Source organism: Ambystoma mexicanum, chromosome 3q (assembly GCF_040938575.1).
Source record: "Ambystoma mexicanum isolate Mex_15411 chromosome 3q, UKY_AmexF1_1, whole genome shotgun sequence".
In the NCBI taxonomy this organism is placed as follows: Eukaryota; Metazoa; Chordata; class Amphibia; order Caudata; family Ambystomatidae; genus Ambystoma; species Ambystoma mexicanum.
The window spans coordinates 790760234-790787857 of NC_090926.1; the positions used below are offsets into that span (position 1 = coordinate 790760234).

The 27624-nt window shown below is 46.7% G+C and overlaps 1 protein-coding gene across 4 annotated transcripts in view; it reads left to right on the forward strand.

Annotated features, from left to right (window-relative positions):
• The first annotated feature begins 1503 nt into the window (after nucleotides 1-1503).
• Nucleotides 1504-27624, forward strand: part of GRIN2C (glutamate ionotropic receptor NMDA type subunit 2C) — an 853359-nt gene continuing 827238 nt past the window's right edge. For all 4 annotated transcript variants that reach the window (XM_069654855.1, XM_069654858.1, XM_069654856.1 and 1 more), the window contains exon 1: nucleotides 1504-2030. The gene's annotated coding sequence lies outside the window, so the exon portion shown is untranslated. The remainder of the gene's footprint in view (nucleotides 2031-27624) is intronic.

The following is a 27624-nucleotide window of genomic DNA, read 5'->3' on the forward strand; positions in this document are numbered from 1 at the left end:
CTCATGTTTGGTAATGTGATTGGTGTACTTTCCAAGTCAGTTTTATAAAATGAGATTATTTTAGTTCATGGTAAGAACTGGTAATGAAAGTGTTCAAATGCAGAAATTGCAGAGTTGGCACACATCCCAGATTCGCCCCTTAACCAGTGTGTGTAATGCTGGGCACCTAATTTAATCTTGTATTGCCTAGCCTCTCAAAATTGCCTGTCCCTGAACCTTTCAAACGTGACATTTCCTTCTCGGGGTATGATCTTCAAAACAGCCTCACTCATGGTTTCACTGGCTACAGTGTTGCTTCCACTATAATAGTGAGCATTGATAGACTACACGCCACAAGCACTTGCTCCTTTGATCTCTAATGGCAACACTATTTGAAAACCATGTCCCACTTCTAATCTCAGTCTGCATGCTGACACATTCCTGGTAGCTTCTAATCTGCATCCACTATCCATGCTATGGTATGTGTAGCTATCCCCTTCCTCCCAATTGGTCTGCTCTATCCATGCTTGAGCGCGTTTGCGTTCTGTGCGGCAGAACATGCGAGTTCTCTGTCTCTTCTGGGTTACATGTACCTTTTAGATACAGGCCTGCATTAATACTACAGGCTGCATACCTTCCTGGATGCTACTGATAACAAGTCTCCTGAAACTATGCTAGAACAGAAGTAACCTCTTCGTAGACTGGTAAACAAGTACCATTTGAAGGCCAGCAGTATCATTCTGATCAGAGCAAGAATGAAGAGGGTAAGGGGACTTAAAGGGAGTAAACATGCTTATTTGTAATGCTGTGAGGCGGCATATGAACCTATGGGTTGTGATCGCAGGGGGGGTTTGGGGCGGACGGGGCAGATCTTCTTGATCACTTAATTCCTTTGGTTTGGTGGAAGGGGGCCCCAAAGATGTCTGTGCCCAGGGCCCCAAACGTGCTTAAAATTGCCATGTTAGGAAGGGGTGAGGGGGCAACCATTAAGTGTGCATTTTCAGACCTTGTGCATACAAACAGGCACGCACGGTCAGGGGTACAGAGACGGCGCGCGCACACGCACATAGACGCACCCACCCACGTACAGTGGTACACAGGCTGACCGTAACCTATAGTCTGGCGCACACAGACACGCGTGTGATAACAAGGGCACGTGCAGAGTTGCAGATACTGACCTAGAGTCTGGCACACACAGACAAGCGTACGTTGGTACGGGCACGTGCAGAGACACAGAGACTGAGTCTGGTGCGCACACACTCACACATCCACGTGCAAAGGTGTATAGACTAACCTATGGTCTGGCACACACACAAACATGCAAACACACAGGCAGCCACGTGCAGAGGTACAGAGGCTGCCCACTAATCTGGGGCACAGACAGACACCCTGGGACAGGTGCATACAATCACAGGACGTAGAGTGCGCGGACTCGGACAGTAAATAAAGGACAGGCTCCTGCGCGGCGCGCGCACACTCAGAGCAGAGCGCACAGTGAACCACCTGTGTGAGAGGGAGATGCGGGGAGGGCGCGTGAGAGGACGCAGCAGAGAGCACAGCAAGGACACTCGCGAGACGCGGGCTGCTTCGAGCACAGGCTGCCAAGGACAGAGCTCCTTGGCCAGAGCCCCGCGACTCGCTCTCTACCTACTGACCAACTTCCTATACCGCACGGCAAGAGCGTGGGGGTCATGGACCCCAGAAGGCACGGGCACCGAGCAGGGGCGGCGCCGCCACCCTGTCCCTCGCCACCAGCGACAGCACAGCGAGGACACGCATCCTGAGAACCAACGGACGGAGTGGGGAGACAGGAGGGCCCCGTGAACCCCAGGGCTGAGGCGGGAAGGGCGAGGAGTAAAGTAGCCAACTCAAAGGAGAGGAGTGAAGAGGCCACCCATGTACTAAAGAGGGGTTCGGGGGGCTCAGAAACAGCACCTGCTTCCATCGGGACCGGGGAGAAGAGGGAGGCGTCTCCAGGGCGAGTAACGCTCCAAAGGATCTGCACCTCCAGGGAGAGGAGGGAGGATGCCAAAATCCTGCACAAACCCAAGGTAAGGCTGTAAGGTAGCCAGGCGGGTAAATGCCGCTGCTGCTGCTCGGGACTGTGCGCAACATGTTGGTTACAGGACTGCACAGCAGTGGGCCTGCTATGGTGTTCAATGCGTGGTTCATTAGACACGTCTGTTATCTATACCGCCTCGAAGCTGCAACAGGGAGCGCTAGATGAATAGGAAGGTGTTCTTAGTACCGGCGACTCGGGCACGAATGCCCTGGGGACAGAGGCGGGGTGGGGCCGGGATGGAATGCTGCTGCTCCCTGCGCCCACCCACCTGTACACTCCCCACTGCCACCGCCCACCTCGCTAAAGTCTGCCCTGTCCTACAACGTGTTTGCCTGGGCACCATTAACCCCTGCTGTGCCTAGGGCGTGGGCACTAACATTGCCCACCCCACCGGCCAATCTGAAATGTGAACTGCATAATACACAACTCAACCAGGCCGCTAACTTTCCCATTGCGCGCACCCAACCTGGGCAGACCCCTCACTCGCCTCATCTTCCAACCTGCCAACTGCTTGTCAATGGGTAACTCGGGATCTGGGGGTCGGCCCACCTCCTACATGTGTACAGAGCCCAGCGCCGCCAGCAATGCACTGCACACTTCTTGCACACAGAGGTCTTGGTGCGCATCCTGGCAGGGGTGCTGCAGGATGCCCCGCGCGCTCCCCCAGGTTGTGCATGCGTCTGCTGTCATTGCATGCAAAGAGCCCATGGTTGAACAGCCGGGGCTCGATGAAGGGCTCGCGTGTGACTGGATCTGCCGGGCAGCAAAACACTGCCTTTCAGGCAGAGGCGGGGGTAGATCTCTCGCCTCCGCAGGTTCCTTCCTCTGGAATAGCCTACCTGCCCCTCACAAACCTGAGCCAGACCACCTGAAGTTCCAGAAGCAGTTCAAGACCTTCCTTTTCTCCTCTGCTTTCTCTCTCTCCCTCCCCTGCTGTCGGCTGCGGCTGGTTGCTTGGCTACCCTCAGAGTCTCACTGGGTGCCGGGTTCCTCCATGATCAGTCTCCCCTGCACTGCCTCCGGGCCTACCGCGCACTTTGGTGATGTAACTGTAACACCACAGTCCACTTCCTCCTTGCACTTACCCAGAGCCGCGCTGCACTTACTCAGAGCGTTCTGCCCTGACTGCACTTCCCCCTCTCCCATCCCCCTGCCCTTTGCGCTTTCGCACTTACACTACCTGAATGACACAAGCCCTAGTAAGATCGTTTGTCTTGTCCTCCCTCTGTCTTCCCTCCCTTGTCTTGTCGCGCCTAGAAACACTTGTGTATAGGTGTGTTATAAATGACATATATCATATAATTTCCTGGTGGAATGGTGGTACCGGGCAAGCGCTTTGGGCGGTTATCGGCTACCTCTATGTTATGTTCTATTATTCTGCTTTTGTACTGTGCAGACTCGCCACCCTAGCTTCAGAGCGCAGAATCCTTGCCCGAGGTGTATCCCTCCCTATTCTATGAACTTGAAGGAAGGGGCACAGTCCACATCCCACTTGGCCCCTCCCCATTGCCGCACCCATGTTCAGACCTAAGGCTAGCTAATGTCTAGAGACATTGGTAGGGTGATTAAATATGATTTCATATTTGTTGGTAAAGTCTTTGTGTGCGGTTTGGCAGTAGGACTGTCAACATCTATAACCCAGCCATGTCTATCAATGTTTTGGCCCTCCAGATGTTTTGGACTTCAACTCCCATCATCCCTAGCCAGCAGAATCGCGGAAAAGGAGCATAGGGATCGTAGTCTAAAGCATCCAGCGAGTCACAAAAGTAGAAACTATGTCGGGTCCCTCTTGCTCTCTGGAACTGCTCGGTGCATTAATTTCGAAAGAGTCTTCTTGCAGTTAAAATGAACAAGCCTGCCTTAATGGTACATTCCCTGTTTTTGTGGCTCTCTCTCTGACTAGGGTTTAAATTGACAGTTAATGTTATCCATCTATGTGTAAATTGTGTATTAATAGAATCCCAATTAAGAGTCTTAAGTTAGCTACATTAGATTCAAGGGTGCCACCTTTTAATTACCTACATGCGCAGGGCAGCCCTATGTTGCTAATTTTGAACAGGTGCTGTTATGGGAAGTGAGATTAGAGGAAGTGACATCAGAAGCATGTGCCTGTGGGGAAGCACTGGCTAGGTCTTGTTCTATTAACAGCACTCTGCTTTCCAAAACTGAAAATCGTTCGATCTAAAGTTTTAACCGAATTATAACCACTGGTATTGCTCTGGTCAACCTTCCATACCACAGACATTTTAGCCCCTCTGCGCCATTTTTGAAGGGGAACAGCCAAATACAAATCAGTCTTAGACCAACCACTAACTGAATAATGCTAGTAGACGTGTAAACTGCTCCAGGGAGCAGCACAGCCATAGATGGTAGGCCATGAAACCTCTGCATTGGAAGACTAGCAACCACAGACACGTGTCTGCCCTGTTGGTACTAATCACTGAGGTGCGGTCGGAGTCCCCTAATGTAGTAAGGCCGACATCTTGCCATCGCATACTCGCTCTCACTTAGGGAGGCAAAGCAACTCCAACAACCAAAAACAGATGGCAAGAAGGCTTTGCATCTGTCATAACCATTGGCATTGCACTGGAGAGTCGTGCATAGCACAGTCTTGCTCTTGCCACCAGTGAGGGTAGTCTGGCCCAAGGCAAAGCACGACTGGAGGCGCTTGTGTGTCTGTGGAGAGGGGTCATGGCCTAGCAGTACGGATTGGACTGCCGTTTTGGTGGTTGTGCCAGGTCTGATTTGCACGTGGAAGTCCTCTCCTCTAATGCTACAGACACTCTAAACGATAATGGCATGGAAGGCTGCCCAGAGACATAATATCCGGTATGTATACTTAGCAGCCTGGCACCCATTACTTTTTCAGTGCCAAGAGGCCGCCCAACTATCAGAAGTAGCACTAAGCAAAATCCAGTTACATTACTTTACTTTTTCAGTTTACTCAGTGGTCGGAGTGCATGAAAAGAAGTAGTGGAACTGTGTTCCCAGCTAGCCTGACTCCCTCCCCACAAACCCCATCGCTACACCCCCTCCCACGCACAATACAAACCCCCAAACCAACGTGCCTGCTGTTTAAGGGAATGTTCAGTGCAGTGCACTGAAGTGCAAGTTTCAACTTCTTTCTATTCTGCAAGGGTTTCTTTTTTAAAATAAATCTATAGGAACTGTAAAACATAATAAAAAATAATAGAGGAGCACCGCGGCTCCCGCCCACTTCAGCCACAGAGTTTACTTCACTGAGTCCACCATCATTACGATTCCGCGGCACCAGCCCCTATTGTTCACGTATCCTTAGGCATGCGAGGCCATAGAACAGATCATGCGGCTGCATTGTATAAGGTGCCTCATTGCTTTCATTGGTTTGGGTCCATTTAACCTAAAACATTTGACCTAATCACATTTGAACGAATTCATTTGACCATTTATTCGGTCTAAAATGCTGGGGGAGAAACCCTGCAATCCCCCGCTTCCTCTCAAACTAATCTACACCCTTTCCCACCCCATATATATATTTAATTACATTGAAAAAAGGTCAAAAGTATTAGATCAAATGTTTTAGGTCAAATGTGTTTAGGTCAATTATGCTAATATCGTTTGATTTACTTGTTGTATCGGTCTGTCCAGGTCACACTTGTGCATCCTTGATGAGCTGGAAAACCATGTCACCATTACAAGGAAGAGAACATCGATAGCCATGAGTTAGTTCTTGCCCTCGTTTCTGTGCAGTGTAGGGTGTAGAAAAATCGCCACCAGAGCTACGAGCTGAGTACGCCCCAGCGGAGTTTTCCACAGTCACTCAGCAGGCCCAAGTGGAAGCAAAAGACAGTGGCACCTAAACATGCTGGATGGTGGCAGAGGGGGGATCAAACAAAAGCAATGTGCAGCAGGTAGCAAGCCCCGGCTCTAGGCAAGCATCCCCGTGCCCAGGTATATTGTTCATACTGCCCCACTTACCTTGTTGCAGATGGGGTCACCATGGCCACAGCATCTAGCAGGGGCAAAGCTGGGGAGGGCTGGGGGAGCTATAGCCCTGTGTCTTTTGGTTGTAGCCCTGGATAGAAGCTCAAGGGCTACAACCAAAATGCTAGCCAAAAGGCCGGCTAGCCCTGAGTTCTGACAGTCCCGACATTAGCATAGCCCCAGATATTTTCCAGACCCACACCTAGAACCTTTGTGCTACCATTGGCACTTGCTAACTGCCTTATTTTACAACTAGATGGTGCCTTTATGTAACTCCTGGCTAATTGCTTCTATTCTGAACTACTTGGTATCACCTTATTACAACCTAGCCAAATTGATTAACTGGGGCACTAAAGCTGGGGCTTTATTCGCTGTGGTAACCTAGACGAACTTCAGTGAACATAGCTGTAGACACCGCATTATCTTCAAGCGTGTTCTAATAGTACCACATATACTGAGTTCCTAATACCTGCCTACCGGCATCGCTTACCTCCACTATGTATTGGTGCCTAACTACTCTCCTCCACCTATTGTACACTTACACTAGACATTGGACTTGGCAGCCCCAGCTACATACTAACCATTAGACATATACCAGCACACTTAAGGTAGCTATTACCCACACCTTGTGGATTAGTACCCATACTTGGATGATCCGGCACTCTGGATACGCCACTTTGCTACCAGACCATGTCCTAATCAACCTTGTACTATTACTAATAGAAACCTTTGACTTAATTCCAGAACTACCCCCACTAAAACAGCGCCCATACTTGAAGCTATATGATAGCTCATCCTTATCTTGCAAAAATATCACAAACAATCACGCTCCTACCTCAGCCTGCTCTCACTACCCTAGTATTCTAACTAGAAATTCTAGATTAGGAGCCTGACTGGGTACTAAAACCCCCCAATCACATGCCCACAAGCGCAACAAACACTCGCGTAGAGATAACAAACTATCTAATCTGGCCACTGATTCAAATAGCAACCGAGACCCCATCCCTTTGCATAACCTACCCCAACCTCCACAAAAAAACCTGCAAAAGACACATTCATCAAAGCAGCCTTGGTGAATGCTAGTTCCCTCCCCGCCCAGGCTCTGGACGTCGCTGATTTCATAACTCACGAAAAGCTCGATCTCCTCGCGGTCACGGAAACCTGGCTAAATGCAGCCTCTGGTCCATCTCTGCCCTTGCTATACCTAATGACTATGCTATCTTTAGACGTGATAGAAACACCAACCAGGTGAAGGGAGGCAGACTCACCCTCATCTTCAGAAACACCTTTGACATTAGAGTCAGTCAGGACGCTCAAATCCCCTCTGCTGAATCCTTGTCCATCAAACTTCAATTATCACCTAACCATACAGCAACAGTGCACCTTATCTACCGACCTCCTGGACCTATTTCACATTCATAGAGGATATTGTATCCCTTATATCCACGGACACTAAACCTAATTTACAAACCATCCTACTCAGGGACTTTAATCTTGGTTTTAATGACCGCAAGAATACCAATGCCCGTGATCTAGCCAACACCCTATCTGACTTAGGTCACACTCACATTATTCACGAGCCTACACATATTAAAGGAAGAACACTGGACTGGCTCACTAATATTAACTGCTCTATTGATCTCCTATCTAATGATCCTTGTATCTGACATTACACCGGATAAACTCCTTCCACTATTACTCCCCTTCTCAACAACACTGCCACCCCTGACCCTACAGTCTTAGTGGACATTTATAATCAGGCAATTCTTAAAGCGCTGAATACCATAGCCCCACTAAAACTGCGGAAATCTAAACCACAACGCCACTTAAATACATAGTTCACTCCGCATCTAAGAGAATTACGCAAAACTAAAAGAACTGCAGAAGCACATTGGAAAAAATGCCCTACAGCTACCAACAAGAATGAGCTAACCCTAACATCCTCTAGCTACAAAGAAGCCATTTTACTCGCTAAAAAAGACACCTACAACAAAAGGATTATGCAAGCAGAATCCAACACAAAAGAACTCTTCAAGATCCTAAAAGAATTAGAATCACCTATTGCCCCTATTGACAAATTTGTCACAGATGCATTATGGTGCGGCAACATCCAGAAGGCACTATTAGATAAAATAGCTTGATTACAATCGAAAATCAATGCGAAAAAATGCTTGTTACTCTCTGACCCTGATTACAAACAACTCCCCAACAAGTCACGCCTGCCCTGCCCCGATCATCAAAGCAGCAGCACATGACCTGGCCCCATACATTACTAACCTTATCAATGCCTCCTTCAAAACCGGAGTAGTGCCTGATAATTTAAAAGACGCCTGGGTCATTCCACTACTTAAAAAAAACAACTCTTGACCCTGCCAACCCGTCTAACTATAGACCGATAACAACTGTACCCTTTTTACTAAAAATACTAGATAGAACAGCCTACCTGCAAATACAGGATTATCTAGAATCGAACAATCTTTTGGGACTAAGGCAATCCGGCTTCCGACCCAGACATGGCATGGAAACTGCCTTGATAGACCTCACTACTCAGATCCAAATCTTAAAAGACAATGGTAAACTTGCACTCCTCTTACTGCTTGATCTGTCAGCAGCTTTTGACTTGGTCAACCACCAAACGCTCTGCCACCATCTGATATCTGCAGCACACTTCTCCGACGCAGCCATTGCTTGGATCAGCTCCTTCCTGGCAAACAGAACTATGAGGATCTTCTCTCCCACTGATTCTGCTGAACCTTCACCGGTACCTTGTGGGGTACCGCAAGGCTCCTGTGTGTCTCCTACGCTCTATAATGTATTGACAAAGCCCCTCTTCGATATCCTTGACTATCTGGGTGTCACGTATACCAATTATGCGGACGACGCCCAGATACTCATTCCCATATCTGGTGAGTATGCAACAGACAGCATAACCCTTAATGAAATATACGCAGTAATACAAGCATGGATGGCTCATCACAGACTTTGGGCCTCATTACACGGAAGGCGGTATTGATTTAACTTTACCGGTAATGCATTACCGGTAATGTTAAATCCTCATGTGGATCACGACCCGGCACGCCGCTATTAGCGGCACCGCTAATTACGGTGCCACTAATAGCGGGCAGGCCGCGTGCGCGCGACCCTCCATTCCGTTAATTACGCCATGCCGCTGTTAGCACAGCATCACAAGGCCAGTGCACATGCTAATAGCGGCATGGTAAATCCCCCCAAACCCCTTACCGCCATGGTGCAAATACCGGCATCGCGGACCACCCGTTAAGGGAAATGGGCAGTATTCCCACCTGCCACAGGTGGACCAAATCAGCACAGGTGAAGGAAATGGAGACTGTGGCAGCTCAAAAGGAGCACACCACACCCCTTCCCACACCCCTCCCACACCAAGATGGTTCCGATACTGGCAGCATTACATGGCCTGGAGGACCTCATTGCAGCGCAGCTGCTACAACAACAGGCAGCACAAAGGAGACGCAGGAGGAGGAGGAGGAGGGCAAGACAGGCACAGCAGGCACCACAACGGCACCTAATCATACCACAGAGGCACCCACCAGTACCCAGGATCAGAGTCAGTCCATTCAACCTGACCCCTGAGCAGATACACACCCTGTACCGTCTGGACAGGGCTCCCATCACCAGCATCGTGGACATGATCCACGGCGACATTGCGAGCCTCATAGACATCAGAACTGCCATCCCCCCGCTACTGAAGGTGGTGAGTGAGCGCCACTTCCTGCCCACAGGCACCTATCAGCATACAGTGGGACAGATGCATGGCATCTCACAACCAGTATCCTCACGGACGCTGAACCAGGTACTCGATGCACTCCTGAAGCATGCACCTGAACACATATCCATGCCACAGACTGCCCAGGAGATTGCAAACACAAAAGTTGTCTTCTATTCACTGGCAGGCATTCCAAGTTGCATCGGGGCCATCATCTGTACCCATGCGGATTGGTGGTCCCACATCACAATGAAGCAGTGTACCGAAACAGGAAGCAATTCCTCTCTATCAATGTCCAAATGGTATGTGACGCCAGCAAGATAATCACACATTGCTGTGCCAGATTCCCAGGATCAACACATGATTCCATGGTTCTGCGGGACTCAAGTATGCCACGCTACATGGAGCGACACACCGGACAACGTTCGTGGCTACTTGGTGAGTAGCAGGGCAAGCACATGGCAGCGTGATTTGGGGGGGGAGAGATACATACTCCAACTGGGTGTCAATTGGGGGGGGAGATACATACTCCAACTGGGTGTGAATGGGGGGGGGATACATACCCCAACTGGGTGTGAATGGGGGGGGGGAGATACATACTCCAACTGGGTGTGAATGGGGGGTGGAGGGGAGAAACATACTCCAACTGGGTGTGAATGGGGGGGGGAGATACATACTCCAACTGGGTGTGAATGGGGGGGGAGATACATAGTCCAACTGGGTGTGAAGGGGGTGAGATACATACTCCAACTGGGTGTGAATGGGGGGGGGAGATACATACTCCATCTGGGTGTGAATGGTGGGGAAGATACATACTCCAACTGGGTGTGAAGGGGGGGGAGATACATACTCCAACTGGGTGTGAATGGGGGGGGAGAGATACATACTCCAACTGGGTGTTGACTGGCGTCCGTAGGGAAAATGGACATACAGATGTACGCCAATGTCCTTCAGGGAAGGCCACGATTTACCTGAGAAGAATCCACATGCAATTTGAAGGTGCACGACTATGAGAACAATGCAGGCTGCAAAATATTACACATCCATCCCCATTGCACATCATGCCACGCCACATATTACACAAATCAGCAACATGGCGTCAAGATGGTAATACAGAATCAGCGCATCACAGCATCAATCCAGCAATGTACCCTTGAATGCATGCAAAGTGAACACCCCTAGACATAGCACTGACCCACACACCTATAGCACCACGGAAGTGATGCTTCACAGCATGGCAACATTGGTGTCAGAATGTCAGTACACAAGCAGTGTGCTACAAAATTTGCCTGGGCCAGGGACACCTAAGACCTGGCCACACCCAGGACATGTGAAAATTACTGTTGTAGGCATTATTGTGCCATTTCTACTTTCAGGGTCGGCCACACACCTGCACGTTGCTGTCACACAGACCATCTGCATGTATGCGCTCATTTTAGCACTTGCATCACAATGCTATGTCAATTTGTGTGATGTGAACAGGCCGCCCTGGAGTTGACAGGAGCAGGACCCCATTCATCCCCCCATACAGGTGATGCGGCCTATCCCCTGAAAACCTGGCTCCTCACACCTGTACGGAGACCACAGAACAGGCACGAGGAGGTAATCAATCGTGCACATACCCGTAACCGCATCGTGACTGAGCAGGCCTTTTGAAGTCACGTCGTATGTGCATTACCAGGTCTGGTGCTGCTCTCCTGTATGGACATGAGAAGGTGGCCAAGATCACCATGGCATGTGTCATGCTGCACAATATGTGTGACAGACGGAATGGCCCACTGCCCCCTGACGTTGGAATAGAAGCACATGATGAGGATGATGATGTTGATGTGGACGGAGGTGAAGGGGATGCAGGTGTTGCAAGAGGGGATGGCCAGGAGGCACGTGCTGTGAGACAGCATCTGATCAGCCAATCAATCTGCGGAACATGTTTTCGTACTGTCACATGGATATGGGGAGGAGTGCACTGGTGTATGTCTCAGAGCACGCAATGGACCCTGTCGCCAATGAAGTACACACACACACAATGAAGATGTCCAAGGCTGTGTTTTCATCAGAAACCAGTGTATTGACTAACATAAAGGTGAAGAAGTGCAAGCCCCACAACATCCCACCACCCTTCCCACCCCCCACAACAGACCCATAACACCCTTCCCATCACCCCCCACAACAGACCCATAACACCCTTCCCACCACCCCCACAACAGACCCATAACACCCTTCCCACCACCCCCCACAACAGACCCATAACACCCTTCCCACCACCCCCCACAACAGTCCCTCATGTCTCTGCCATTTTTGCCATGGCCAATGCACACCGAGGTATCCCCATCAACCCCCTAATTTCAATTGTCCTTGGAAGGATCTTGAGGGTTGCCAGACGTGCGCCTGGTGGTTCGCATCGAGCGCCTGAGGGGGCTTGTTTGTGTCGACCCGGAAGACGAGGATGGGGCAGACTGGCCTTGTTGGTGAAAGTGGCGGTCCATTGTGTCTGCCATGCGGACAAGCACCTCCCTAAGACTTGCAATTTCATTGCATATCCTGTCCGTGTTGGCGTCCATGCGCTCAGTGGAGTGCCTCACCGTCTGGACTATGTTCTCAGTGAGATTGGCAGCCTCAGCGACATGCTGGCCAACCAGCACGGTCAGCTCCTGTTGGCGCTGCAGGATGGTGGAAATTTGGAGGTCAGTGCTGGGTGACCGTGCATTGGATGCCGTGCCCTCAGATGGCTCCAATGCAACAGGTGATGGTAGCATGGGTGACATGATTGCAGGGTTGGTGTCCTCGAAAGTCCCATCAGAACCAGGGGTCTGGGATGCCACTGCCTCTGGGCTTCCTGGGGGGCTTGGGGTGTGCATCTGCATGTGCTGGCCTAGGGTGTCCTCTGGATCGGACAGGGGGCCAGTGGCGGCTGCCTCACCAGCAGAGCTTGCCGCAGCTGATGGTGGGCCCTGGGTGTCTGGCATTGTTGACAGTGGGTTTGCCTCCGGTGGTGGGGCCACAGTTGGTGGTGCAGCTACTGCTGCCCTGGCAGTGGCACTATGACGTAGGCTGCCACTCTTCAGGTGTGGCCTTCCCCCCTTGCCCCTGGACGTTGCAGGGGTATCCTCCGGCTCCTGTGCCCTTGGCCTCTTGGATGTAGGTGGTGCCTGGGATGCATCAGTGGCATCCTCCCCATCTGTATGTGAGCCTGTCAGGGACGAGAAGGGGGATGGCATTGGTTGCGTTTCAATATACTCAATGTAAATTACAGGAATGATGCAGTTGTGGATGCAGGTGATGTGCCAGTTCAGTGCCTCATCCATGCATGGTTGAGTTTGGGACTTGTCTCTGGTGATGTGTGCATGTGTGTGTGTTTGGGTCTGACACTGACATGGTGAGGGATGGATGCATGTGTGGATGTGTGTCCATGCATGAGTGGGGTCTGTGCTCACATATGGGGGTGACTGTACATTCACACCGCATCCTGTCATGTGTACACTCACCTCCATCGGAAGTGGTAGCCACGCCGACCTCCATGCTGCCCACTCCCTCGATGCTTTCGGTGGCAATTATGTTGGCGCATGTCTGCTCCCATTCCTTCAGGCGTATTGGGGAGCCATCTCCACCGGCACTGGCAATGCGGTGGTTCTCCGCCAGAATGCCCCTCACCCGCAGCCTGAGGTCGTCCCACCTCTTCCTGCATTCGCGCACAGTGCGCGTGCTGCTGCCCACGGCACTGACTTTGACAGCCACCTCCTCCCAGATGGCTTTCTTCTTCAGCAAGGTGGTGCGGCGCATGTCATTGGCAAAGACTACCTCTGCATGCTCTGCAAGGGTCTGTGTCAACATGACCAGTTCCTCGTTAGTATACTTTTCCTTCCGCTGCCTGTCACAGGTTTTCTTCAAGGCCTTGGGCATGATGCAGGTGTCACGGATGATTTCACACAGCTCCCAACTCCAAAATGGTCCAGGGGGCAGAGGATGGCAATGGATTGTGTTTTTAAAGATGGCCGCCGTGCTCTTTCCCGTTCCGGTGCGATGACGCTATTTCCGGTTCCGCAATTTAACGGTCGATGCTAATAGCGGTCACCGCTAACAGCGGTGACCGCTAATAGCTGTGACCGCTAATAGCATGTACAGTGAGGGCGGAGGTGCTATCAGCACTTTGGACGGCCCCGGTAAGGTGCTTTTGCAGCATGGCGGTAGGGTCATTTACCGGCATGGCCCTATGCCGTTGTCCGCTTACTCGTAATGGTACGCTATTGGCGGTCTCCTGTGAGGGCGGACACGCTAATAGCGCCATGCCGGTAAATCCCGTTTTTTAGCACCTACCGTGTAATGAGGCCCTTTGTCTCAATGACGAAAAAACGGAGCAGCTTATCCTTGGTACTCACGTCTAACTAAAAAAATTAAATACTGCTTTTAAATCTTTCACTATAGATGGCAACACTATTCCCGTCTCAAACAACACTAAAACCCTTGGTATCTACCTGGATGCCACCTTATCCCTCTCCAAATAAACTAATGCAGTAGCATCATCAGCCACCTACACCTGTAAACTTATCACTGCATGTAGGCCGTTCATCTCCACACCTAACTGCATTACACTTGCTAGGACGTTAGTTTTGTCCAAAGTAGACTATTGTAATGCCCTCTATTTAGGCACTAGTCACAAAAATATTAACAAACTACAAGTAATTCAAAATAATGCCATCAGGGCAGCCCTCAACATCCCTAAGAAGTCGCACATCTCTGAGACCAGACGCAATCTGCATTGGCTCCCAGTAGAGCACAGAATATCCCTCAAAACTCTTGCCCTTACACACAAAGCCAGGGCCAGCCTTGCACCATCCTACCTCACCAACCAACTTACCCCACACACATCATTAAGACCACTTAGAGCAGCTCAAGCTAACACCATGTCCATACCGAGATTTAAACTCCATAACTCGGGAGGAGCTAGCTTCCCTGTACAAGCCTCAAAGTTATGGAACACACTCCCCGCTCTCCTCAGGTCAGAACCCTCTTTCAACCTATTCAAACGTAACACTAAGCGCTGGCTTCATGACCTTGACACAATGACAGCCTAACTTCCTAGATCCTAATCTTGTTGCCTGCCTAATGTATGTTTGTAAATAATATAGTATACTATATTATATGCTATATTAGTATTTGCACCCTCCACTGCCTACCACATGAAAATTACAACTTGTATGTATGTATGTATCTGTAACACTAATGTCTGTACTTATCTGTAACCATAACCTTGAAACCTTTGCCTCCTGCATGCTATTGTATCTGTAAACTAGTTCTCTGTAACTAGATCTAAATCTACGCGCCCGTATGCCCCTGGGCCTGGCTGTGCTTTATAAATAAAACAAATACAAATACAGACCTAGCAACACCCCTGGCTCTAGACTGGCAATGGGGGTTAACGTGTAAAAGGAATGGTGCTGCCTGCACTGTCTTGGACCTTGTCTGCTGGAGGACCATGGTTCACAGGTGGCGATGGAATGATCACTGAGCAAGCTGAGACACAGCTCAGCCTGTGGTGGGCACTCAATTGATGATAGAAATTATTGCCATACGTGGAACAAACATTGAGTTGTATTTAAACCATATACTGTTATTCTAGCCTTATAGACCTTTGCCGTGCGGCGTGTCCCTATCCCAAATGGGAGCGAACCCACCCGAGGTCTATAAGAATAATCGCAAATGGTGGCAATAGCAATGTGTGTTTAGTGGTGAAGTAAACACTTTATTTTATCTTGAATGTTTGTGCAGTTATTGCTGGATTTTTTAAATTATTGTTTTATTGTTTTGTTATTTGTGAATAGTTCTAAGGAACAGTAACCCAATAAAGAAATGTTAAAATAGCACTTAAAGTAAGTGGCAAACTACAAGTAAATTAAATGTGGTTTTTATTTTTGTAGTATTTAAAGTTGTCTTCGTAAAGTCAGCATTTTAATTGCAAACGTGGTTAAACTGGACATCTTTATCATGACCAAGCATTAGGTGTAACGTGAAACAAACAGTTTTTCTAAAAGGAAGTGGAAGTATTCCCCCATGTTGTAGCTTTCTCTTTAATGTGTTAAATTGAAAGTTGCAGTGAAATAAAGATCGTAGGGAGGCAGTCTCTTGTTGAAAGATATATTGTCTAGAAATTGCATGGACTTTTCCCTGTCTGCTTTTGAAGTTAGAATGTAGTTAATAGCAGTAGTTATTGGCTGCGCTTCAAAAATTCTGATTGGCTGGGAGGAGGTCAGTGATGGTCTCGATATGCTAATATTATGTATGGATCAAACACTATTATCTCTTCAAGCGTTTTTATCCAATGATCACAATGTTGGTAGTCAACGAACAAAATCCAATTTGGGGCCAAATTAGTTGCAGAGTTTCGCATAGATTGGAAACCAGGAAGCCTGTGACCCCAGATTTCCTGGTTGCATAGTGTGAAAATGTGAAGGCTTCACATTACACTTTCTCCCATTACATTTTCAATCGTCCCGGGTATTGGGCTGTCTGGCAATTTCTTGCGTTTTATCCCACATCAATGTGTATTCTTGTAGAGTATCTGTAGTTGTATTTTGTCTGTACAACATGGGAATACAAGTACCAGAAGGCAATGCAATGGGAGCTGAAAAGAAAATGCTCACTCAATATCTCACATGGGAAAATGTAAGATGTCTTCAAAATAGATGCATGATAACATCACCTGCTCTGGAGTCATTGTTTGAGACAGAAATGCCTATTATTGTTATGCATGTTGCAAAACAAAACATCCAACAAATTACCCAAATCAACTGGTTGTTTTAATTTTCTGATACAAGTTTTACCTTGTAACTGAGTCTATTTTTTTAGAGAACCAGAAACACCATGTTAGAATTAGCAAGATGAACCGCGCCAATAGTTATTGTAGAGCAAAGCAGGAAAACGGGGGGTACTGAGCTGTAATATCCTTTATACACGTGCAAGTAGTTGTTTGAGCACACAGTGTGCTACAGCAGGCAGGGAGTTCACATTGAGGTGTTCATGGTCCCCAATAACACTGCTTACAGCCCTCCCTTGTCTGCTCTGGCTTGAATTAATACACTCAGGCAGAATGAATAAGGAATGGGTGAAGGGGTGTTTTTCCTGGCTGAAAGGTTGCTATACCAAGAGAGGGGGCTTTGGAGGCTACACACCCAACTCTGGATTTTCTTGGCAAAATCCCCCCACCCTCACCTTGCCAGTGCCACTGATAACACCAGTGTTCCACACAGCTTTGACCGGATTTAAATAGCAGGAGGTTTTTTTTAAGGAGTGTTTTTAATGCCAGCACAGTTGGAAAAACCTAGCCCTCCAAACTCCTGACAGGCCTGTACTCTACCCCCCGTCCCACCCCCCGCCTACAAATAGACGAGAGTGCAGATGAATTCAAAGTTAACAGCACCACAGAACAAAGTGAGGCAGCACTGAGCCAAAAAAGGATCAATAATACAAATGTTGGCCGTGATTCACAGAACCAACCATGGTTCTTAACACCTGGGACCTGAATCACTCAAAAATGAGACATCTCAAAATAGAACAGTGCCTGTGCTTTTTTTAGAAACGTGATTTTTGAAAATGTGAAGGTCGCATTTGCAAAGGCGACCTCGGCAGTTCTGGGGGGGGTGGAGGGGGCGGTGTGCCAGCACAATGGCCTGCCCCTGCAGATATTGGTGTCAGGGGCTTGCTCCCAACACTGATCTGTGATTGGCTGCCAGTTTTCAGGTGGAGGGTGGGAGCACATTTAACAGTGATGGGCCCTTAATCACACGACGAGGAATAGCATCCATAACCCTGTTTGAGGGATAGCAATGCAAGAGAGGCAGCGACAGTTCATACTGCTGCTGGTTTACACAAAGAAATGCAGTCAAGGGTCCGAATTGACCCTTGCATGCATTACACATCCCTCTGCTCCTGTTCCAAATAGGCACTGGCAAAGTGGAGGGTCAGAGGACAATTGGCCAAACCCATTGGAGCTCAGATGAAGAGCATTCCAAACTTGCACTAAACATGTTTTTGCGAATCCGGCCCTAGGTATTGTTGGATATGGACCGTCCTATTTACAAGATTTGTGGGAGCCGCATTACACACTTGCATGTCTTCTAATCATAAAAATCTTTACTTTACAGAATAGTATCCCATTGGTTTTTAAACGGTTCAGACTTCCTATTCAATAATAGGCGTTAACTACACGCAAAATGAATAGACTGTTTACTTTAAATATATAGGAAATCTCTTAAATATCCACTTTGTTTAATGCGTTATAACAAGCCTGTGTGACCCTCTATTCCGTCAAGAAAAGACTGTAAAATAATGACAAGTTCTAAATGTGTACCAGCATCTCCTGCCTCTTTAATGACCGGCCCCTCCCTCTATCAATCAGATATCGCGAGTGCTTCCCCGTTGGGGTTGAGGAGCAAACCAAGACAAAACAGTGAAGTCACCAGATGAGAAACCGTCAATAGGCAGACACCACGTCAGCCCAAGATGTGCCAGGCAGAAGGAAGTCACGTGCCAGACAGAAGCAAGTCACGTGCCAGGCAGAAGCAAGTCACGTGCCAGGCAGAAGGAAGACGCGTGCCAGGCAGAAGTCAAGCTTTGGTAGTCTAATAGCCTCAATCTCTGCCACAAAGCGTAGGGTCGATAAAAACCCGACCAAAGAGTAGACATGCAGACATCCAGAAGCAACACAAAAACAGCCTGGTGTAAATCCACACGGGTGGCAACTCTAGTCCCACGCCTGCAAGACATTGCCTACCCAGGGCTGGAAGGGGAATCAAAAGTGGCCATGGATTTTTGTTTTTTTTCAAAGTGAAGCTTTGTAAGACCTTCTTTACTTCAACCCACTCAAAGGAGACACAGGCCCACTGGGAAATCTGCAGAGATCCCTGTAGGCCAATCCACGGCTGTGCCTTCCGGTGCATTCCCAGCAGTACCGCAGATCACGTGTCTACCCTGGATCACAGACTCCTGGTCACCATACGTGAGCCTACCCTGGTAAATAAGAAATTGGTTCTAAAACGTTCCTCAATTGGAGCCTTACTGTACCTTTTAACTGCACTGATTTCACAAGTACAGCACTAGTGAAGCTGTAACTCATAGAGATGTGCAAACCAGGGAAGGTTCGAGCCGGCTTGAGCCAAAAGCTCTGGCTCGACTCTAGGACCTGTGAATGGCATGTCAAACCAAAGCTGAGCGAAGCAAGCAGGCCCCTACCACACAACAGTCAGGAAAGATTTCCTTCTTGTGTAATTTTTCCTCCATTTATGCCCCCCCCCAAACATTTTGCTTTTGTTTGGCTTTCCTAACCTGACTTTTGCCAGTGGACCACAGCCTTCAGCTGCGCTCCCCTGGGCTTTTGCTCACTTGTTATGGGGAAACTGACACGTGCTTGTGATTGTCAGTACTGGGAAACTATGTTTCCCTTAGTCTTTGACTATGTTGCCATTTCTTGGTAACTTTTTAACAGTGCACAATGTACCTTCCAGTACCGTGCGTTGGGATCCCTTTTTGTTTTATGGTCCTAGGCACTCTCAAAGGATTTTTTGGTGATTGTATGAGTGTGCCTGGGACGAGTTGGTGGCAGCAGTTACATTTTATAATGTTTTACTTCTTTTTATCTCGTTAGACCGCGTTTACCGTGTTTGGCTCAAGACTGTTGGCAGGTCCGAAATTGGCCGGGCCACAAAGTCTTTTGTTCTGTCCCATGGCCATTTTGGCCCTTGCCTTCACCCAGGCTGAGTAACCAGGGTTTTCCTCATTTGGGCATGCAGCCTCCCGCGAAAAATGATCTCTTTCGCGGGCTTCTTCCTGTCACATATGTGTGCCCAGGAAGAGGGCTGGAACTGTCTAGTTCCAATCCACACTGCTGGTGCCAGAATGTTTGGAGTACCTGAATGCCTGTGATTGGTCCACACCTGGGATGCCTGCAAGAGAGCAGATATTCTATTGGAAGTCCTCGATTTTTATGCAAAGCTAATCTTGGATAAGAGAAGGGGCTTTGCAGCCATTCCAGGCCGATCACTGGTGTTCTCACCGAACTACAGAAGGAGCCATGTCTCCTAGACGAAGAATCGTACTCGTAATTCCATCGAAGATGCTTTGGAATTTTTTGGCACCCTTTGCCCTCTGCTGTCCCGTCTATCCCCTGCTTTCTTCTTCAATTAAGAAGGTCTGCCAAGGCGCCTAACCTCTTTGGAGTAAGGGGAACAACTACTTTCGGTGCCCCCTGATTACCCAAAGAACAAGCTCCTTCGGAAGTGTTCCTGTGCCATCCAGTGAACTGCTCAGCTCTACCTCATGGTATCCCAATATTTTTTATATATACTTGTCTAAGAGTAATTTGTGGTTCATTTGTGTGTGTGCTCATTGTGGGCTTCCAATCACTCTCACCCCTCCCGAGACTTAGTCTTGACCACCTGCCAAGCTACCTAGATTGGTCTGGCTTTTCTAGAAGGTTCCCATGTTTCAATAAACCAAGGGTGGCCGCCTAAATCTCTGCACACCAGGTCAGAGTTTAGAAATCCATCTTAACAATAACCCCTTCCTTCTCCTATGTTCTTTCATTCTCAGCAGAAGGGATGATCTTTAGTGCCTGGCAACAGTCATTGGATACATTCAAAGTGGATGGTGCCTGGTTGCAGAGGGCTAATGTAAGCAGGGCCTGATGCAATCTAGCAGACACCTGAAGTTGCTCTGACCCATTGCTCTGCTTGTATTGGCCTTAATAAGGTAAGCGTTCCAAGGCTGTCAGTGGTAAAGGAGTCTTGATTCACCCTGTGCTTTCCCTATCCAAAGCCAAGCTAGACTCAGATTTTCTGATCAGTAGCCTTGCCTCTCACAGTGCAGGTTGCTGTGTGCTGGGACCAGTGTGTTTAGGAGGAATAAGTATGCAAATTATATAGACTAGAGCTAGCCCGAAACCCACCTCATCTGCTGTGTGTATGTACTGCTTATTGCCCTGCAGTCGGATGAGGTGGGTTTACAGAAATCTCTAAGAGAAGAAGCATCTTTGTAGGACCTTCAATGCTCCCATGCAGACCTGGAACCCCTCACTCCCAATTGGCTGATGACAGGCATAGAAATATGTTCATTGCTGTCTCCCGTTTTGCTTCCTTCTGAGTGTTGTTTGTACGTGTAAGGGTGTCCTTAGGATTCACTGAGAAACATCTCTGGGTCACAGGCCTCTGACGTTTTCCCTGGTCCAGTCCCCCTCAATGGGTGTCCTGAAGATTCATTGAGAACATCTCTGAGTTGCGACCTTTGCCATGCTCCAGTCCCTCTGTAAGGGTGTCTTTAGGATTCATTGAGAACATTTCCTGTTCACAGGCCTTTGATCTTTACTCTGCTTCAATCTCCCTGTAAGGGTGTCCTCAGGAGTCATTGAAAACGGCTCTGGGTCGCAAAACACTGACATTTGCCCTGCTTCAATCCCTCTGTAAGGGTGTCCTTAGGATTCATTGAGAAACTCTCTGGGTCGCAGAACTCTGACCTTTGCTTTGTTCAACTACCCTTGTAAAGATGTCCTCAGGATTCCTTGAGAATACCACTGTGTCGCTGGATTCTGACATTTGCCCTGCTTCAATCCCCATGTAAGGGTGTCCTCAGGAATTCTTGAGAACACCTCCGGGTTGCAGGCCTCTGTCTTACTTCAGTTCTCCTGTTAGTGTGTCCTCTGGATTTCTTAAAAACACCTTTGGGTAACAGGCCTCTGAACTTTGCCCTACTCCAGTCACGCTGAACGCGTTTCCTCAGGATTCCATGAGAAATTCTCTGTGTCACACACCTTTGACCTCTGCTCTGCTTCAGGCCCCATGTAAGGGTGTACTCAGAATGAATTGAGAACATTTCTGGGTTGCAGGCCTCTGACCTTTGCCATGCTCCAGTTCTACTGTAAAGATGTCCTCAGGATTCCATGAGAAGGCAGGCTCCTGACGATTGACCTGCTTTAATCCCCATGTAAGGGTATCCTCAGGATGTCTTGATGACACCTCCGGGTAGCAGGCCTCTTGCTTCTGTCCTACTTCACTTTTCCTGTAAGTGTGTTCTCAGGATTTCGTGAACACATTCAGGTCTCAGGCCTCTGACCTTTGCCCTAATTAATTTCCCCTGTAAGTGTGTCCTCAGGATTTCTTGAGAACACCTCCTGGTATCAGGCCTCTGAACTTTGCTGTTCCAGTCCCATTGTAGTGGTGTCCTCAGGATTACTTGAGAAATTCTCTGGGTCACACGCCTCTGACCTTTGCCCTGCTTCTGTTCCCTGTAACAGTGTCCTTACGATTCCTTGACAACATCTCTGAGTCGCAGACCTTTGGCCTTTGCTGTGCTTCAGTCCTCCTGTATGGGTGCCCTCAGGATTCCTTGAGATAATCTTCAGGTTGCAGGCCCCTGGCCTTTGCGTTGCTCCAATCCCCATCTGAGGGGTGTCCTCAGGATGTTTTGATGCCACCTATGGGTAGCATGCCTCTGGCTTTTGTCTGCTCCAGTTTCCCTGTAAGTGTGTTCTCAGGATTTCTTGAGAACACCTCCTTGTAGCAGGCCTCTGAACTTTGCTGTGTTCCGGTACCGCTGTAAGGGTGTCCTTAAGATTCCATGAGAACAACTCTGGGTCACAGTGCCTGCATTCGTATTTACATTTTTTACATAGCCCTATCATTACTACGCTAGTACCCACATTTGTATTACCATTTTGTATATTGTGCTCTCTTCAGTATGCAAATGACTATATATGTATCAATGGCATTAAATGCTACTGCTTGCCTACATTCGTATTTCCATTTTGTACATGGCGCTATTAATACTACGTTAGTACCTACATTCGCATTATCCTTTTGTATATTGTGCCCTCATCAGTAGCAAGGGTCTACATTCGTATGGTTGGCATTAGATGCTACTGCTCACATTAGTATTAATATATCTAGTAATATTTTCAGTATGGTACTGCCTACATTCATATTGACATTTAGTGTATAGCGCTATTAATAGATACTACTGCTTACATTTGTATGAACATTTTCTATGTAGTATTATTTATAAATCTTGAGGCTACATTCATATTGATGACATTAGATGCTACTCTTTACTATCAATTATTATTTATAGAACAGTAGTTCCTAAATTAGCATTTTACATGGTGATATTAATTATATGCTAGTGGTTTATTTTTAGATTTCAATATGAAATAAGTAAGTCAAAGTGTAGGTTTTGTTATTGACAATGTTCACATTTAACTAATCATTGCATTTAGTAGTAAAGGCTACATTTGTAAAAAATTATTCACTAAGCTGGCTTCATTGAAGGCTCGAAAATGGTGGATGTTGACATTTTGAAATATGCTGCAATGAAAATGTTATATATTATTTATTTTAAAGTATAAAATGACAAATTTAACATGAGTAGGTTTGTAAAGGGTACTTCCTTTGCATCCTCACTGGTCGCTGGCTTCAATTGAAGTGTTCTATATTCGTAATAGGTGTCGTCGAAAAAGTTGTGCTTGTGGCAAAATGGCACGCGCTGTTGTTGTAACATAAGTACAGCGTGTTTCTGTATGTTTATTGGTTGATGAACATTACGCATTCCCAGTTGGTTATTATTTTCACGTGCTGTTTGGTAAAGAAGTTGCATTTTCATTGATGAATTTCATGGTGCAATATTCTGAAAATGGAACCACAGGTAAGTTTGTAAGCAAACGTATTGTGAATGTATTATGTATTTTTGTCAATCTTGAGTTGTGAAAGTGTGTTACGTAAATATTTGTCAACATCTGCAATTTAAGTGTATTTGCCGTTACGCATGCCTGCACATTTATCGTGTTGCTGCGTTATTCAAGTCGTGTGAAGTATAGGTGCACCGTTAGTACAGTGTACATGCACACACTGTTTGGAGCCAGAAGTGTGCATATTTTACATTAAGCATGCATGCATGTATGTTGCTTTTTATGTAAGGCAATTGATTGTAGTTAACATTTAGCATGTTTGCATATATATTTCTATGCACGTGATTAAAATTGTATTACATATGCGTGTTTATTTGTATTTTTTGCTGATTTATTGTTGTAGGTGATTTGTGGGTCAATTGGCTGCAGCATTATATTTGATGAGTGCTTACTGTTTCACCATTTGGTGATGTGACGGTGGAATAGCTTGCTTTTGGAGGTGTCAAATAGCCTGACATTATGGATCAACTTTTTGTTTATTTTGAGTGTTGTGAAGCCACCTAATTATATTGTAAGCCATGCTGGTGGGAATGATCTTGGCTACAGAAGAGGAAGTAAAATCTGTTGTAACATTAAAATGGATCTGCTACACCTAGCAGGATTATTTCCAGCAACACACATTTTGTTTTCTTGTGGTGATGCAGGGAAGTGCGAATGACCAAACAAGTAATCATGCTCGCACAAGTGTAAATAGGTGTATTTATAAATGTTCAGTTGAACATGGACTACATTTTATTTTTCACAAGAACTTTAAGAATAACACTGACACTTTTTGGATAGATATAGTAAATTTAAGAGATTAGGGGAATAGGTTTTTTAGACAATATTATTAAAGGCCTAGGTTATGATTCCCAGTAATGTGCTACTTTAGTTTTTTGATAGAACATACTTTTTTGATAATACATTTGTATGTGCTTCCTTGGTTATATTATGTATTTTATTGTGTATGCTCTGTGTGTTTGTATGGAATTTGTACGCAGTGGAGGTAATTGCGTATGTTGTCTGTGGTTATGGTAATGTCTGATTATTGTTACTGGAATTGTGTTTTGTAGTTTCAGTGTATGTTGGAATGTGTCTTTTGTGTGAATTCTGTTTTATTGCTTGACTATGTTGGACTGTGTATGCAGTGTACGTGGGTGTGTATGTTGTGCGTGTGTGTGTTGTATGGTTTCTGTATTTCTTGCCTGAGTGTATGTTGGACTGTGGACGCAGTGTGGGTGGGTGTGTATGTTTTGTGTGCATGTGTGTGTTGTGTGTGAATTCTGTATTACTTGCTTGACTGTATGTTGGACTGTGTACACAATGTGAGTGGGTGCATATGCTGTGTCTTTGTTGTTTCGTATTCTCCGTGTACAGTCCGTATATAGAAATACATTTCAAACTTTGATATGTCAAAATAAGACTAGTCGATTTTTTTTTTTTTACAGGACTCCTATTCCAGATAAAAATCAAGGTGCCAACAAAACATTCGGAAAATCGAAGCAGCCAATGTTTAGATATGTAGGCCGAACATTTATGATTTCCTATGTAAAACCCCATGTTAAAAGCTCCTCACAACGTGATTAAAGTACACATTTTTAAATCTACGAAGCTCTAAATGTGGGAAATCTGAAATTTTGCAGGCTCAGGCGACTGCCTCGAAACTCCTGATTATTTTCTGATTTGTTACAAATGTTTGGTAGCTACTAAGAAAAGTAATGTTCTGAAATGCCAAAGAGACTTCCTTGTAACCATAACTATGCCTTGGCTAGCGCATATATTTATATTTAACTTTTAGTTAAATTGTCTTTCAAATAATTCATGCGCCTTATTGTTAATTTATCTATCAAACAATATCAACTGTTTTTTTTTTAGGCTAGTTACTCTGCTATTCCAGTTTTTAACAAGCACAATATATTGTTTCTCTTTGTACTACAAGGTTTACGAATGTTATAGCTTTTTATTTCGCAGAGTTTTTAAATTCATTGACATCCTGTTTGTAACCCGGTAATGTGCGACTCAGTTATAAATCTCTTGAGTCTGGGCACTTACACTTTTATACTCTGTGGTTCAGCATCTAGGACTCTGACCATGCTACTTGACCATGCGAATCAACTAACTCTGACCCGGTAAAGGTCAACAGAAGTAATGAGCTACCAGGCAGGATCACTTTATAGCATGTACTGCAATGGACTAGCACTAAAGGACTTTATCTAGGTTAGGAGGCCTACTAATGAACAGTGGACAGGTCTGCGCTACCCATGCCAGAATTTAAAAAAAAGCATAACCCTGCACATTTACCCCTAGATGAGATAAAAGGGGAAAAGAAGAAGAATTATTCACCAAAATCGTACAATCCAAAAATAAACAACTCCTGCCTTTCAAAGGCGGTCACAGTTTTTCACTCCCAGTTATGGCATATGACATTGCTGGGTTAGTGCAAAATATACTATCACTATGGGAAACCCGAGGCCATGATAATAATGTCATAATTGCAGCGGATATTCCCTGCTTCTTTAGATTTCCTCCTCTGGAGGATTCTACAGCTGACCAACACTCTATAGAAGCACGTGGGCGTACCTATCCAAGCAACATTTTCCATAATGATAGCAATTCGTTGACCCCTGAGCATGCCCCTATTAATAACAACGGTGCACACGGACATGGTAAGAAACAGGCTAGCAATACACCAGACCAGCACACACAAACTGACCTTACACAGCCCGATAGGGACCTCAATGCCAGATGTAGCTGTACTCACCTCGATGTCCCGGCAACTCTTACCAATCAAATTGCTAATCTAACTGGGAAAAGAGCATGCTTTAAAGAAGTTGTATGTTAAGCTGTCCAGTCGTGACTAATTAGTCTTGGTAGGTCTACAGCCCTCCCATTTCAAACCAACTTAAATTCCCATGTAAACTAGCTTAGAATAAAGACAGCCAACAATAATCCCATATACAAGAATCCACCTAGTCCAGCTGTGACAAACCATTCCCAGACACCTTTACCCATGAAGGGAACAGAACCATGTTGCCCGCCCCCTTCCTCCCCATTTGTAATAGCCTTCCTTTCCTTGGGAGCACAAGAGTACGTAACCAAGTGGAACCCATAGGGGAACCCCAACTGGGAATTACAGGTTTGAGTCTTTGCACCTTGAGGAAACTTCGAATCAAACTCTGAATCCCTTAAGGGAAAGCCACAGTATCAACTCTAGCTGGAATTTAGGAAATACTTTCCTATTGAGCAACGTCCCCAGGCTCAAGAATGACAATAGGGAAAGTTGGGTCTCCCGGGTTAACAAGGTGACCCACTGGTTCAGGCACAGGAAGGGGTGTCTGTCAGTAATTAGAGACAACATCATTGAGGTATGAAGATCTGCAGACCAAGGAAGCCTGGGGATGGATAAAATCCGGGTAACACTTAGAAATAAACAGTTGGCTGAAGGCCTACTCGCCATTGAGCAGAGGCGGCTCCCTCCATATTGACTTCAAATCAGCCCATGATTTGGCAAAGAAGATATGGGCAAAAATGAATTGGACCTTATAGACTTGCAGACCCTCGTATCATCTATCTCAACCGAGTACACCTTCACGCTCAACTGATCCCCCTGCTGAGACAATCAGGTCCACTGCAGATGACATTGATAGACATCTAAAAAACCCTGTCTATATTCCTTTAGCCTCGTGTGCTCCATACCCAGAAGCTTGGAACTATCTCATTATTTTATCTTGAAATATAGAAGGGTTGAAGACCAAAACCTACGATTCGGAATGACATATTTTCAACTTGTTCAACCGAAAAAGTACCAAAGGCACAGCCAACTATTTTAAAGCGGCCACTTTGGGCCTTAGAGGTACAGCAAGTGGAGGACTGATGATTTGGGTAAATGCAGTGTTAAATGTCGGTATTTAAATGATGAAGACCGCTTCAAAGGACATGCTATCCCTAAAGATGAGATCCCCAAAGGTGTGACTGCTACTTTTTAATCTATACCTGCATACTGACAGCAATGGCAATGTATCCATGGTTCTGAGAGAACTATTTAATTAGCAAATATGACACCACAGATACTAAGAAATGATCTATGCAGAAAATCTTATTAGGTGACGTTAATAAACAGAGCCTCTCCCTAGCCTTGCCAGCCAACTAAACGAAGAAGATGGCATCTGGGGCACA